The sequence below is a fragment of the Mus caroli genome, chromosome 13 (genome assembly GCF_900094665.2).
Source record: "Mus caroli chromosome 13, CAROLI_EIJ_v1.1, whole genome shotgun sequence".
NCBI lineage: Eukaryota > Metazoa > Chordata > Mammalia > Rodentia > Muridae > Mus > Mus caroli.
In genome coordinates this window covers 77,614,998-77,628,216 of record NC_034582.1, presented here as the reverse complement: position 1 = coordinate 77,628,216, position 13,219 = coordinate 77,614,998, and positions in this window count along the sequence as shown.

Here is a 13,219-nt window from a genome sequence, read left to right as displayed (position 1 = left end):
TATCATAGACTGGCTGTACTTCACTGCAGCCAGTGAGCATATCATAGACTGGCTGTACTTCACTGCAGCCAGTGAGCATATCATAGACTGATGTGTACTTCACTGCAGCCAGTGAGCATATCATAGACTGATGTGTACTTCACTGCAGCCAGTGAGCATATCATAGACTGATATGTACTTCGTGGCCTTTTCAGTACTAAACCTTCTTGCTCTGGTTTAGCATGACTCTAAATCTATGCCCCAGATAATCTTTTTATTATTCGAACTCTTGGCCACAGTTCTAAACGTTTTCTTTATGATGTATTTATCCTGTTGACACATTGTGCTTAGCCTTCTTTGTTGTGTCAGGGTCTAGATGTGGTTCTACTGGTCCACTGATACCGTCCTGTGCCATGCCAGGCAGAACTTTTTTCAATACTGAAAAATCTATTTTAGTCAGCCATTTCTTCATACAGTTTTGTCAGCAAGCTGTTGTGTAGTTGTTATTTTGTTTTTCAGTGGGTATTTTCAGGTATATTTCAGAAAGCAGGGATTTTATTTTTACTTACATTTTATAGTGTTTATTAACTAACCACTGTATTGGAATGAAGAAAGTTTTAGTTTATGTTCACAAATGGAGACAAGTGAGTAGAGGCACACACACACAAGTGCTTCTCAGAGTTTAGCATAAAATGTACTTTCCTTTATTATTTTTTTGTGACAGGGTCTCATTACATAGCTCTGGCTGGCCTGGAACTCACATAGAACTACTTGCATCTCCCTCCCAAATTTGGAGACTAAAGTTGTACACTACCTCACTCAGCAACATTCTTAAAATTTGAAATAATAAAGAAGTGGGGTGATCCTTAAACTTCAGCTGGGACTGAAGAGGAACTTTCAATTAGAATCATAAAGTAACTACTAGTAGTCTATTAAAGGAACAAAGCAACAAAATAACTCTCAGTGACACATTGCTGTAGCCATAGTTCAAGGCATTCTGTCATCAGGGATGTTTCTTTTTGCCATAAATGGCAGTTAACATATAGACCAAAGCTGGCCAGTGTGCAGACCATGTGTAGTTAGTTAGAAATCTGGGCACACTCAGCCTGAAAGTGAATGTGTATTGCATTCTTCCTTTAAGACTCAGGGATCTATACAGAAGGAGAGCAGGAAGGACTTTAAGAGACAGAGGTTGTAGGAAGCCTTGTTTCCTAGACAGAACAGGGCTGATACATGCACATAGGAACTCACTGAGACTGTGATGACATACACAAAACAAGTTCAACCCACATAAAATTCCAGCACTGAGAAGAGAAAGTAGACACAAAATACCATCCCCACTGAAGAAGCTCTTTGCAATTGATACTAGCTAAGAGATTTTTTTTTAAAAAAAATCTAGATACATTAAATAATCTAAGGATTTATGTATTAGACTCCCCTTACTCTTCACAAGTGACCTGTAATGTTGAAGCTTACATATGGGAAAAATAGAGGTATAAAGTGCTTACAAAATGTGCCTCTGGTGGTACATACAGAGATGACTTGTGATTTATATCTTCTGCCAGCTGCAGGGCATCATACTTTTTTCTTTTAAGTGCAACAGACATACTCTTTTTATGTGAGTCTCCTCATTTTCATTTCTTTTCCATCCTGGCCATTTCATTGTTGATGGATTTTATTGAGTTATTTGAAAACTTGAGGGAAAGTGATATATGTCTACATGAGGATATAGAGTAAATATGATGGGTCTATCATAAGTGAGCAAAGGGTGCTCAAAGCTATGGAAGGAGAGCAATACAGGGTGAACAAGAAAAGTTAGATCACAGCATAGAGAGTTAGAAAGATCTTAATACCTTTGCAGTAGGTGCTGACAGAGAAGAATGGAGGAAGTAGAGTAGTGAAGTTTTAAATGAAAATATCCTAAATGCAGAACATTGGAAGAAAATGAATGGCAGAATGGATTTCTCAGTCACCTTAGCTGAGAACAGCTTATACATCCTGTCACACCAATAAAATTATGGTTCCCTAAACTATTAATATGCTTGCTCAATGTCAATGTTGAGAAAGCCAAAGTTGGAAAAAAGCTTTCAACTGTAAATACCCAGTTTGATAAGAGAGTTCCTTCCAGTTTTAGACGTTAGACTTTATTTCTGAGGTAAATAAGCCTATATATCATTGCCAAAGGAGTGAGTTTGGGGTTCAGCTTCCATGGCTTGTATTATACAAGGCCACAAGAGTACTCCTATGTAACACTAGACTTGGAAGCAGACTTTCCTAGGGAGGAGTTGGGAGTAATGTCTCCTGTGCTCGTGGCAGGTAGTTTTAATTGGGTCTCAGAAGAATTTCCTAGAAGTCAGTGGCTGCTCCAGATCCCAGAAGGGAGGGCAGCCTGTTGGAGTAGAGGTAGAACTCTTATTCCCAGGACTCTTCTGACTTCTTTCAGATACTAAGGATGGACCAGGGGTTTTTGTTTTTGTGTTTGTTTTTTGTTTGTTTGTTTGTTTTAGTTTTTGGGTTTTTTGTAACAAAATACCCAGTATCAGCAAGCTAAAACAGGGATTAAACTAAAAGAAAACAACAACGACAACAACAACCAACAAATAACAACTACAACAAACCTAAAAGCTAATATTAGCCCATTCAAAAGCCAAGTTTTTATTTTATTTTATTTTTATTTTTTTGCAAAGGAAGGGGTAGAGTTGGCTATTGTTTGTAACATTTCATAATTAATGGGCTGTGATTAGTGAATAGACGAAACTCATTGTGTGGTAACACTAAAATGTTGTTTGGACTTACAGAGGATCATGGTGTGTCCTTGGGAATGGTTGGCTCCTTGCACTTAATGTAATCATGATGGACTTTTCTACTGAAGCACTTTGTAGACAGACAGGAGTGGGTCTAAGTCCTAAGAGTTAGCTATTCCATGTTGCATACAGGTGCATGTTGCCAAAATATATTGAGTGGTGAGGACTATAGTTATTATAGCTTAAAAGCTTTTTCAGATATTGATCTAAACCTTGGACTATCCCTCCTTATACAGACAGAAGACTTTTGGAGACTATGAGGAATTGTACCAGGAAAAGGAAGATTAACATTGAGACTGGTTTTTTGTTGTTGTTGTTGTTGTTCATTTTTTCTTTTTTTTTCTTAATATGGAATTTGTTTCTCCTGACCAGAAATGAGTTGATAGGAATGTTGCAAAGTCTTAGTGTGGACAGGGACTGGCTGGGGACGTTTGTACATAAAGGTCCTGCCTCCTACGTCTTCTCTGTGCAGGAGGTGGGCAGATGGCAGGCCAGCTTGGGGGGATAATTGGAGAACAGAATGAGAGGACAGAGCGTGTGTATAATGCTAAGCTGAGATAACACATGCAGAAATCTCCAGCTCAGTGTCTGGCACAAAATAAGGACTAAAATGTTCATTTGGAGTTTCTATTGTTGCCGTCATATATATTCATTTTAGTTCAGTGTTCAGATTTGTTTGATTGCTGTACCAAAAATCTTGACATAACCTTCTAACTAGTAGTTTATGGATCTGGACAATGGTGCACACACAGATATTGGAAGCAACATTGACCCTGACATATCTCCCTTGATTTCAGGAGAGTGCTCGACATGTGTCTTTGCAAACTCTTTTCCAGTTCTCTGAGGTGTAAATCTGGGTTGCCTTGAGGCTGATCCCCATATCTTTCAGCAGCACCAAGTTAGCAGTTGGTCTTCAAAGGAGAAAATAAGAGAATGTATCCCCTTCACAGAGTCTTTCCCGATGGAGTGAGCTACAGGTATATTCTAGATTAAGTCTGTGGCAAGAGACTGCTTTCTCCAAAGCTACAATACTAGTTAATAGCAGACAAGGAATTAAAAGTCAGCTCTTTTGACTTCTGAGTGAACATTTGCTTCCATCAACATAGGATACGTATTTATCTCTTGTCCAAGACTTCTAGGTAGCTTTCTCAGGCCAGGTAAATTGTAAGGTGGTCAAAACATATGCTGTCCTAAAAGAGGAATCTCCCTTTGCAGGGCAGTTGTGAGAAGTCATTATGGCTGAATTAATTTTTATTGTAATTTTCCTAGACCTGCTTACTGGCTATCAGTGTGCTTACCCAAAGGACTAGAGAGCTGTGTGTGATTAAGGTCTCTATGTCTGGTATCTTCTAGGACAGAAAAACATGGTGAACCTCAGATGTAGCTTTTCTTATACTGCAAATCAGACCAGAGTGGATATCGTGTATACTTGGAGAGGCCAAGAAGCTGGGATAGACAGGGCAGTTAAATATCCTTAGAGTTTGGGAAGATTAAGTGTGGAAATGTCCTATCTTTACTCATCTTCAGTCTGTTTTAGCTTCTGAAAACTCCAAATTCCAGCCACAAAAGGCAGAAGCCTGCTCTATTCTGCGAATGTTTTCAAGTCTGTGGAGGAAAGGGAATGTGATGATTTTTTTCTTCATTAATCTTGAGAAAGGACTGGAAGATTTTTACTGGTAGGAAATGAAGATTACATAAATCGAGAGGTAAAGCAGTCAACTAAGATAATTGACTAAAAATCATTTCAGGTTTTTAATCACTAAAAAGATGATTAGTTCTTTGGAAGAATAAAGCAGCTGAGATTGTGGGTAGCTACCTCACTGTAGCTTTTCAAGACCACAGTGTCTAGTCACTGGATTCTTTCAGTAGAGTTAATTAGCCCAAACTCTAGCTGCTTGTTGCTTTAGCTGTCTTCAACTTGAGTTTTATTATTTATTTATTTTTTTGTAAATACATTTAAAAGCTAATTATGATACACCTGGGGCTCAGGGATAATACCTATGCCGAATCCCCTCCAGAGAATTATTTTCTCACACACCACACCAGAAATTTTTTAAAAAGAAATAATGTCAGAGGAAATATTATTTTATAGATTCAGGGATTGGGATATGTAATCCATTTTAACTCAGAAGACAAGAAGGTGTAACAAGCTCTGGCTGGAATTGAATGCTCTGCTTCTGCTGAGAAGTTGCGGGTTGGGGGCTTGCTTCCAGATGTTTTTCAGTGCCCTCTGCCCCATGCTCAGCAGCAGCTCTCACGCAGTATATAATGGAGCTGACTGGTAATCTGGAGATGACTTGTTTGTGCTTACAGATCTGTAAAGGAAACTCAGCAGCTGCAAATGTTGCTTCTAACTGTCTGGGAAACTGGGATAATGCTACTGGGTGGTTCCTTGTTCTGCTGAAAGCTATTCTAAGTTTAATGATTTTTTTCTCTTCTACAAAAGTGGTATGCCCAGGTAAGTATGAGCACTCACACAGATCTGTCTGCTCTCTAGAAGAAGCCAAAGCTGATTTTATTTGTGTTCTAGTGAGGGCAGAATCTTACCTGCTGCAAAATTAATGCTTTGTAGCAGAGTCAAGGGATGAGAAAATTTAGAAGATAGATTTTGTATTTGCTCCATCATCAGGAAACCAATAAACAAGCCTCAGGACCCAATACCCAGAAAAATACACAGTGAGAAATGATAATGGATCTGTAAAGCTCACTGCCCATGAGATGCCACATGGTCTCCCACATCACTCTAATGTAGCAAGGAAGGAAAAGCCCAAAGCAGTGCAGGACAGTTCTGTACTGTTGACAGTACTGCCTTACAAAGGCACAATCTACTTGTATACAGTTGATTTTCCCCAAGGGGGAGTTTTGCAAAACCAGAGTGTATTTATCAGCTCTCTTTTTCTTCCTTGCAGGACTCACCCCATAAGAGGGTATGTGGTTGAACTGAGGCTGGGAGAATGCTTGGCCATGGGAGGACCACCCGGGATGTTTAGCCTGTGACCACTGCAGAGTCACCGCAAGAGCAGTAGGAGCAGGAGGGAGAATGGGATAAGCTTTGAAGTTCAGGGGTGAGAAGACCAAAGCTATTTTGGGTTTGACCTGAGGTAGCTTATACTTAGTACAACCTCTGTGGATACTGGGAACATCAGACTACCTTGACTAAATTAAAAAAAAAAAAAGAAATAAAAAAATTATAAATCAAAGAAAGGCTTATAGCATGGGTGTGCAATCATACTTTGTCTTTTTTTTTTTCTTGCTGTTCTTTGATGTGGTGATGGCAGACTTTGAGAGTTGGTCACTGGCTCCATGCTTGGAAACACTGGGCATCTTATAGCACCTGAAGGTGAGTAGGAAATCCTGGCTACTCTTCCTGTTTGCAGGGATAAGAAGTTTCCTCAGTGTCCCAAGTGTCAATCCTAACTTGTCCAGTCTGAAAGGCCAGCCATGTACCCTCTGGTTCTGTATCACATTGAAGATTGCCAACTAAATCTACAGTGTCTGCTTACTATTTTTGTGATCTTGGAAATTTTGGCAAATGGATGTGATGCCCAAGGAAACAGTGCATATTGTGCACAGAGGTTTAAGCACAGTGATTGTTTCCTAGGAACACTCAATAAAGATGGACACTTATTCCTTGTGAGATATATCTCACATGTCTTTCACAGTTACATGATGCTTAATGTTCATTGCCAATTACCACAGGTTTCTAGTCATCTAGGCAACATACCACTGGGTACAGTTGTTTTCAGAATGCTCTCTTTAATTGAGGATGGAAATCCACTGCTGAAATGACCAAGGGGCTGCGTGTCCAGGCAAAATAGAAGAGGAGAAAGAGTCTAATGATCAGCTGCCTTCAACTCGATCTGCTTCCTGACTGTGGACACACTCTGACCAGCTGCTTGGACTTTCCTTGCAATGCTTTGTCTGCCATAGTGAACTGTGTCCTATCAGACCTCGAGCCAAAGTTAATCCTTCCTCTCTTAGTATGTACTTTGTAAGATATTTGCTAATGACTGAATAAAGCAACTACTACAGTAACTTTTTTATTCTATTTTTCCCTTCTTGAGAGTAACATTTAGTATGTGGAAGTCACTGAAAGTCCAGCCAAGCTCAAGTCTAACCAAAGGGATCTGGCTTGGCTCTGTTTTCTAAACTCTGAGCCAGGCCATCAAAAAGGATTGAACACATATTGGGAGAAAAAAAATTAAGTAATGAGGTGGGTGTGGCTGAAACCAAGAAAAATCAATGCCACAATATTATTATTGGTTTGGCTCTCCCTCATTTATAAACGTTAAGTTCACTTTAGTAGCTCAGTTCAGCCCCACTGGCAAATTCTTCATTTTTCTTCCAAGTCAATGGAATATCAGGAAACCTTGTACACATATTTTGTCACACTTGCTGCCATGGATGACTCAGACTCATTTGATGTCTTTGCACTCCTGCTGCAAGTCTAGGTCTTTGATCTAACAAATATTGATTTTTTTTCAAATCAAATGCTCTGTGAGAATGAATTAAATAAGGAATAATGAAATGGCCTGGTCATATAGTGTCATAATATTTTCCCTGCACTTTCTTCTTTTCTGAGCATTTCTTGGAATTGGTGTTAGCTCTTAGTAGGTGCTTCTGGGTTCTTTTGAGAAATCAGAATACATCAAAGAAACTAATGGGCTCCACAGATAAGAAGAATTGGGTCTATGTTATCCTGGACTTGAACCTATTCAGATACATGTACATCTTCTTTAGATCAAGAGCTAAAGGAATAGTTATGGAAAAGTGAAAAAGCAATGAACCCTACTTTGTAGAAAAGTGAGATCACTCTAACTGAAGTAATCAACGAGAGAGGAGAGGAGAGGGGAGGGGAGAAGAGAATGAGAACAGTCTCCTACTGAGAACCTGGAAAAGGTAGTGTGTGTGTGTGTGTGTGTGTGTGTGTGTGTGTGAAAGAGAGAGACAAAGAGACAGAGACAGAGACAGAGAGACAGAGACAGAGGCAGAGAGACAGCATCTCATGTTCATTCTGCTTAATGCCATATTTGGTACTTGGTATTTTCTGAGCTGTAATCATGGATAAGGAAAACCCTTTTCACCAATGACAATAACACACTAGGAAATTATTATCCATCCCCACTGGTCTTCAAATTATGAACAAATTGATACATGTAAAATATTTGATCTTATATTTCAATCCTCCCTATTTACTATTCACAGCATGTTTTAAAATAAGGGAATGAATCTTGCTATCTTACCAAGCTTTTTTTTTTCTATAAAATTCACAGCTTAACATAAGTTTTTGATAAAATTTTGATTATTTATAGATAATATTCTACATATTAAGTAATTTGTTAGTAGCCTAAACTGTTTATTTTGTTTCTAGTTCAAAAACTGCTAACACCAAATTCTCTCATTGCCAGAGTATGGATGCCATGCTGCTCCCTGGTCATAACTACCAAAGGAGGATCACTCATACAATTGCCAAGACTCCAGTGAGTCTCCTGACAAAGGACTTACACGATGCTCAGTTAAAGTGGTAGCAATGAAATTATTATCAGGATCATGCCACTTGCCAGCAAACATCCTTGAGAACTGCTGCATTGCCAGAAAGGTTTCTTCTTAATACTATCTAGGTCATACTTTCCTGTGGGGCTGTATGTGGGACAGAAGGTAGATTCCATGTGTCAAGATGAGGCTATTTTCCTTTCATGAATGAAATTACTGCTACATGAAAACAGGGCAGAAAAACCAGGGCTTTTCCAAAGCCTTTAGACATTGCCCCGGCCCCGTGTTCCCATGAATTCCTGTGGGAGAGTTACCTTCCTAGAATGTGTATCTCAACTGCCAGCTAGTCACGAGTGAGTGCAAAGTCAAAGATTTTGGATGCTTGATGATGTTGTGTATTTTAAGAAGGTTTCCCAAAGGAACTAAGCCTGGTAAAATGTTGCCCAGCTCTGGTATGTGTTTACAGTTTCCAGAATTTATTTTTCAATGACTATTTTCATTAAATCTAATCATCTCCTTCTGCACATACAAAATCATTTCAGTAGAAATTCTAACTACCACTATTAATTCAATGTATACTTGATGTTCCTCAAAATCTGGAAGGAACTCAAAGTCCTTGAATAGATGGTAAAACTTCATATTGAAGTTCCCTGCATGTGAGACTGACAAAATCAAAGGTCTGTGATTCCAATTTCAATGAAGTATCCATGATAAATATAGGCTTATTGACTGAGAAAAGACTAAAGGCAGAAAGAACTACATATAATAATTATAGAAGATGGCTACAGTATAAAGAATAACTAACTCAGCAGCCTCAGTCAACCATATCAACATTGATGTGTAAAGAATAAACATAGTTCTGGCAGAAACTGGGCTTGGCAATTTAAGCCTTTTATACTAAGATGTTAACCACCTCTTTTGCAGGACCAAGTGATTCTCATTGTTTTTGTGGCAAACGCCACTATATTTTGGTTTTATTTTTTATTTTATAAGGATAAGAAAACCATAATTATCAGATAGAATTGGCTACCTCAGAGAATTTCTTTTGCTAGCAATCAATATTATCCCTGTCTTTCCCTAACTTTGATAAAGTTTATCACTATTTGTATTACATGTATTATATTTTTGTGTATAGATGTCATGGAATGATATGTTTAATTTTCCAGAGTAACAGTAAAATGTGAATTCTTAATGGTAAGTCTTTGCAAAAGTAAATGATGGGCATAGATAACCATAGGTTACTGCACCTAAAATTTACTAAAATATGAGCATCCTTTTCACAATGCTACAAGTTGACTTATTTTATGTTCGTTGGAGCTTGTGCAGTAGATGGCTGTTGGTGCTTATGACATGATCTATCTATCTATCTATCTATCTATCATCTATCTATCTATCTATCTATCTATCTATCTATCTATCTATCTATCTATCATCTATCTATCTGTAGAGCCTATGCTGTTTCAATAACCACATTATTACAGGAAATTAAGCTTCTTTAAAGAAAAGAACCAATTTCTATCTGAAATTAGAATTCTGAGCTATTATCTCTGAGCTATTATCACAACTTTAGGAAATATCTGAGGGAAGAAAGTCCATCTACACTTAACTGTTTCCAGGAAAACAGACAGCAATTTTAAAAGACAATGTCATCACTTTGCAGGTGTTTGTAACTTAAGCCAGCCCTGTTGTACCCAAGTCTTAGTGCAGGTAAGGTATAGAATGGGTGTTTGAATTAATTATGTAACAGTAGAGTTAGATAGCCTTAACTGAAATTTATTGAGAGACAGTCAGTAGTGTTTCTAGAGGTAAAAGGATCTTGTTCATATAAGAGAGTTCTTACAGTGTCCAGGAATCAGTTCATTACAAATAGGAGGGATGTGCTACACACAGGTACTATCTGTATGACTGGCTTTGCCTACATGTATGTAAGAAAATAGAATAAATCTAAGATGTATGTAAAAAAATAGAATAAATCTAAGACAGTTTTATATTGAGTCATACCAAGAAAGTAAGGAGTTTATCATGCACGGGTTTTGAGAACTCATTCAGGTAGTATTGGGATGAAAATAAATTTATTATATAATATTTTAAATGGAAAGATGATAAAACAGATTCTCAGAGTATGAGTACAGTCGATATGATCCCCTTCAGTTGTAAAATTTGTATGCAAATATAATCAGATATTGATTCTTGATTTACTCAAATGCTCAAAATATCTAACTAAAAGGTTCTTGATATTTTCTGGATAGATTTGAATTAGTAAAACTCAGTTTTGAAACCTCCTATTCCATGCCATGGAACATACCATTACATTTAAATTTCTACTGCTTCCAAGCACAAAATAAATCACATTTTATATTTTAAGGAATTGTTTTAATCTTTTATAACAGTATGCATCTTTCAGGATTGGAAGAATAAATAGAAGAAAAAGATTTACATTTTGAATGTCAGATGTGAATATTTTCAATCTTTTATATATTTTTCTTTCTCAACCAATTATACTTATAGACAAACTGAAAAACTGTACTTGTAATGTCCCTATTGAAATTGTTCACAATGTTTTTCTATTTTATTGATTGACTTTGTTGTTTGAGAATTTTATACATGCCTATAATGTATTTTGGTGACTAACTCCCCTGTAAGTCCTTATCTCTCACTCCTATCAACACTGCATCATTGTTACCAACCCTCTTCCCAGAAGCATGGCTTTGGTTTTGTTTTGTGAGCAACTCGTTCATCTTAACCAAGGTTACCAGTTTGACCATGGAATGCAAAATAATTGTGTCAATTAGAAAAATAGTTAAGAAATTTCTGTGCGATAAAATTTCTTTACTTAGATTTGAAAAGGTAAAATCATTATGTGTCTTTCCGCTTCATAAATAAAACATTGTCACTCTTTCACAGACACCTATACAAGGAAATTTGGCAAAGGAGAAATGCCTGCAAGACACAGAAAGCAAAGAGAGATCAGTAGATGTACTACATGCCATCAGAATTCACATACCAGCTTCTGCTTTTATTTTATTGTAGGTCTATGTGTCCAACAATGCCAGGAAATTCTTGCCAGTGCAACCCAGTTTGCACTGCAAATACACTTTCTATATGTTAGTGAGCTGATCACAAGAGTGATATCAGACACAGACAGTGATATTGAATGGTGACACTTACCTTCTATAAGGTCACAAGCTAATTACAAGACTAATCCTTTCAGAGATACCTCCCCTACCCCCAGCCCTGGACTTCAGAGGAATTCATCAAAACAAATCATACCCATATGGGAATTCACAGCATATCAGAAGTAAAGGCAGAATTTGGTTAATGTTAAGAAGTTTCTAATGTGTAATAGGAAGAACACAGACGTGAAAGGATACTCAATCAGCTGTAAATATCTATCAATAATGGAATAGTCCTTTGCTTTCAAATATCTCCTAATTTACTTTGTATATTCAGTTTTAAAGAAAAGGATAAGAGTGGCTTTTAAAACAAGATGTAGTTTTATCTATTAATATTCAATACTTAATTCTGAATATGGAGTTATCATTCATTAATTCTGGAATAGGTCATATATTGACTTATAAATTCAGGAACATGGTCCAAATTACTCATGACTCTTTATTATCAGTTAGAGTATGCACTAAAATATTTCTGTGCCTGAGTCACACTGATTGGAAAAAAAGACTTTATATGATAATTTCACATCTTTGTCTTAAATAATTTGCTTAATTAGTTGAGAATATTTCACCTACATTCAGACACATAATAAAAACTGTAAATAATGCTGGAAGATGAAAAGTAAAGCGTGCCCATTATTAATATTTGGATTTTCCTAGAGTTTCTGAATTTTTAACTTTAGGCAAATAGGCACTGATCCAATTGCTTGGCTTTAAACTGTATCTGTCAGGTTATTTTTATCTGTTTGGCCTTCAATGATCACATCCATATTTGTGCTTTCTGAAGTCTTCTTTAAATGATTCACAGATCCTCTGTACTCAAAGCTAATATCAGGGTTGCCTTTTTTAAACATTGCAAATTTTACCTCAAGTGCTACACCATAAATTTACAAGGAAAAAATTTTATTAAATTATAACTGAGAGGAGTTGAGTTTTTAACCTAGCAAACAAAAAATTCCTTCATGTAAGGCTATAAAACCCATATTATTTACCAAAGAGACCTTTCCTGTCTCCCAGGTAAACACTTACAGTGTGTAGACTTATGTAAATACATATTTAGGAGTGGCTAAATATGGCAAGGTATTTTTAAAGGCATATTTACAAAGCTGAATACATATACTGGCATTTGGATCTGTAGAAACTGTTCACACTGCTCTGCTGTCTATTCAAAATCCCAGCAGAACTGTGGTAGCATATGCTGGATACAGGGGTTGGATTTCATTAATTTCTAAACAAATTGCTAAGGACAGGTCCTTAATTGTTTCAAAAGTGTGAAAAATTTCAACCAAGGAAGATCAAGGTATTTCTTTTTCTTTTTCTTTTTTCTTTTTCTCTTTCAGCATGGCTAGAGGAAGACTGCTCAGAAATTCAGGACTCATGCATGAATGTCAAGCCGCTTTCTAAGCATCTTCTTTATAAAACAATTATCATTTCATTTCAGCTCAGAATGGCACATTACAAAATACTTAGGGAGTCTCCATGGTAAAGGGGGTCAAATGGGAAATTTGGCTTAGAGAGGAAACCATCACTAAGATATTAAAGTAGCTGCTAAGAATGTGTGGAGATGTACTGTAACAATGAAGTGAAACTGTCCTGAAGAGTCACAGGGTCTCTGTGTATCATCCTGTGAGAGGTTTTTGTTTTTGTTTTGTTTTGTTTTGTTTTGTTTTGTTTTGTTTTGTGAAAGAGAAAAAAGAATGGGTTGAGGAAAGAGAGTGTTTGCTGTGTGATAGAGACCTATTTATGTTTCCTCCTCTTCCCTTTTGTCCCTCG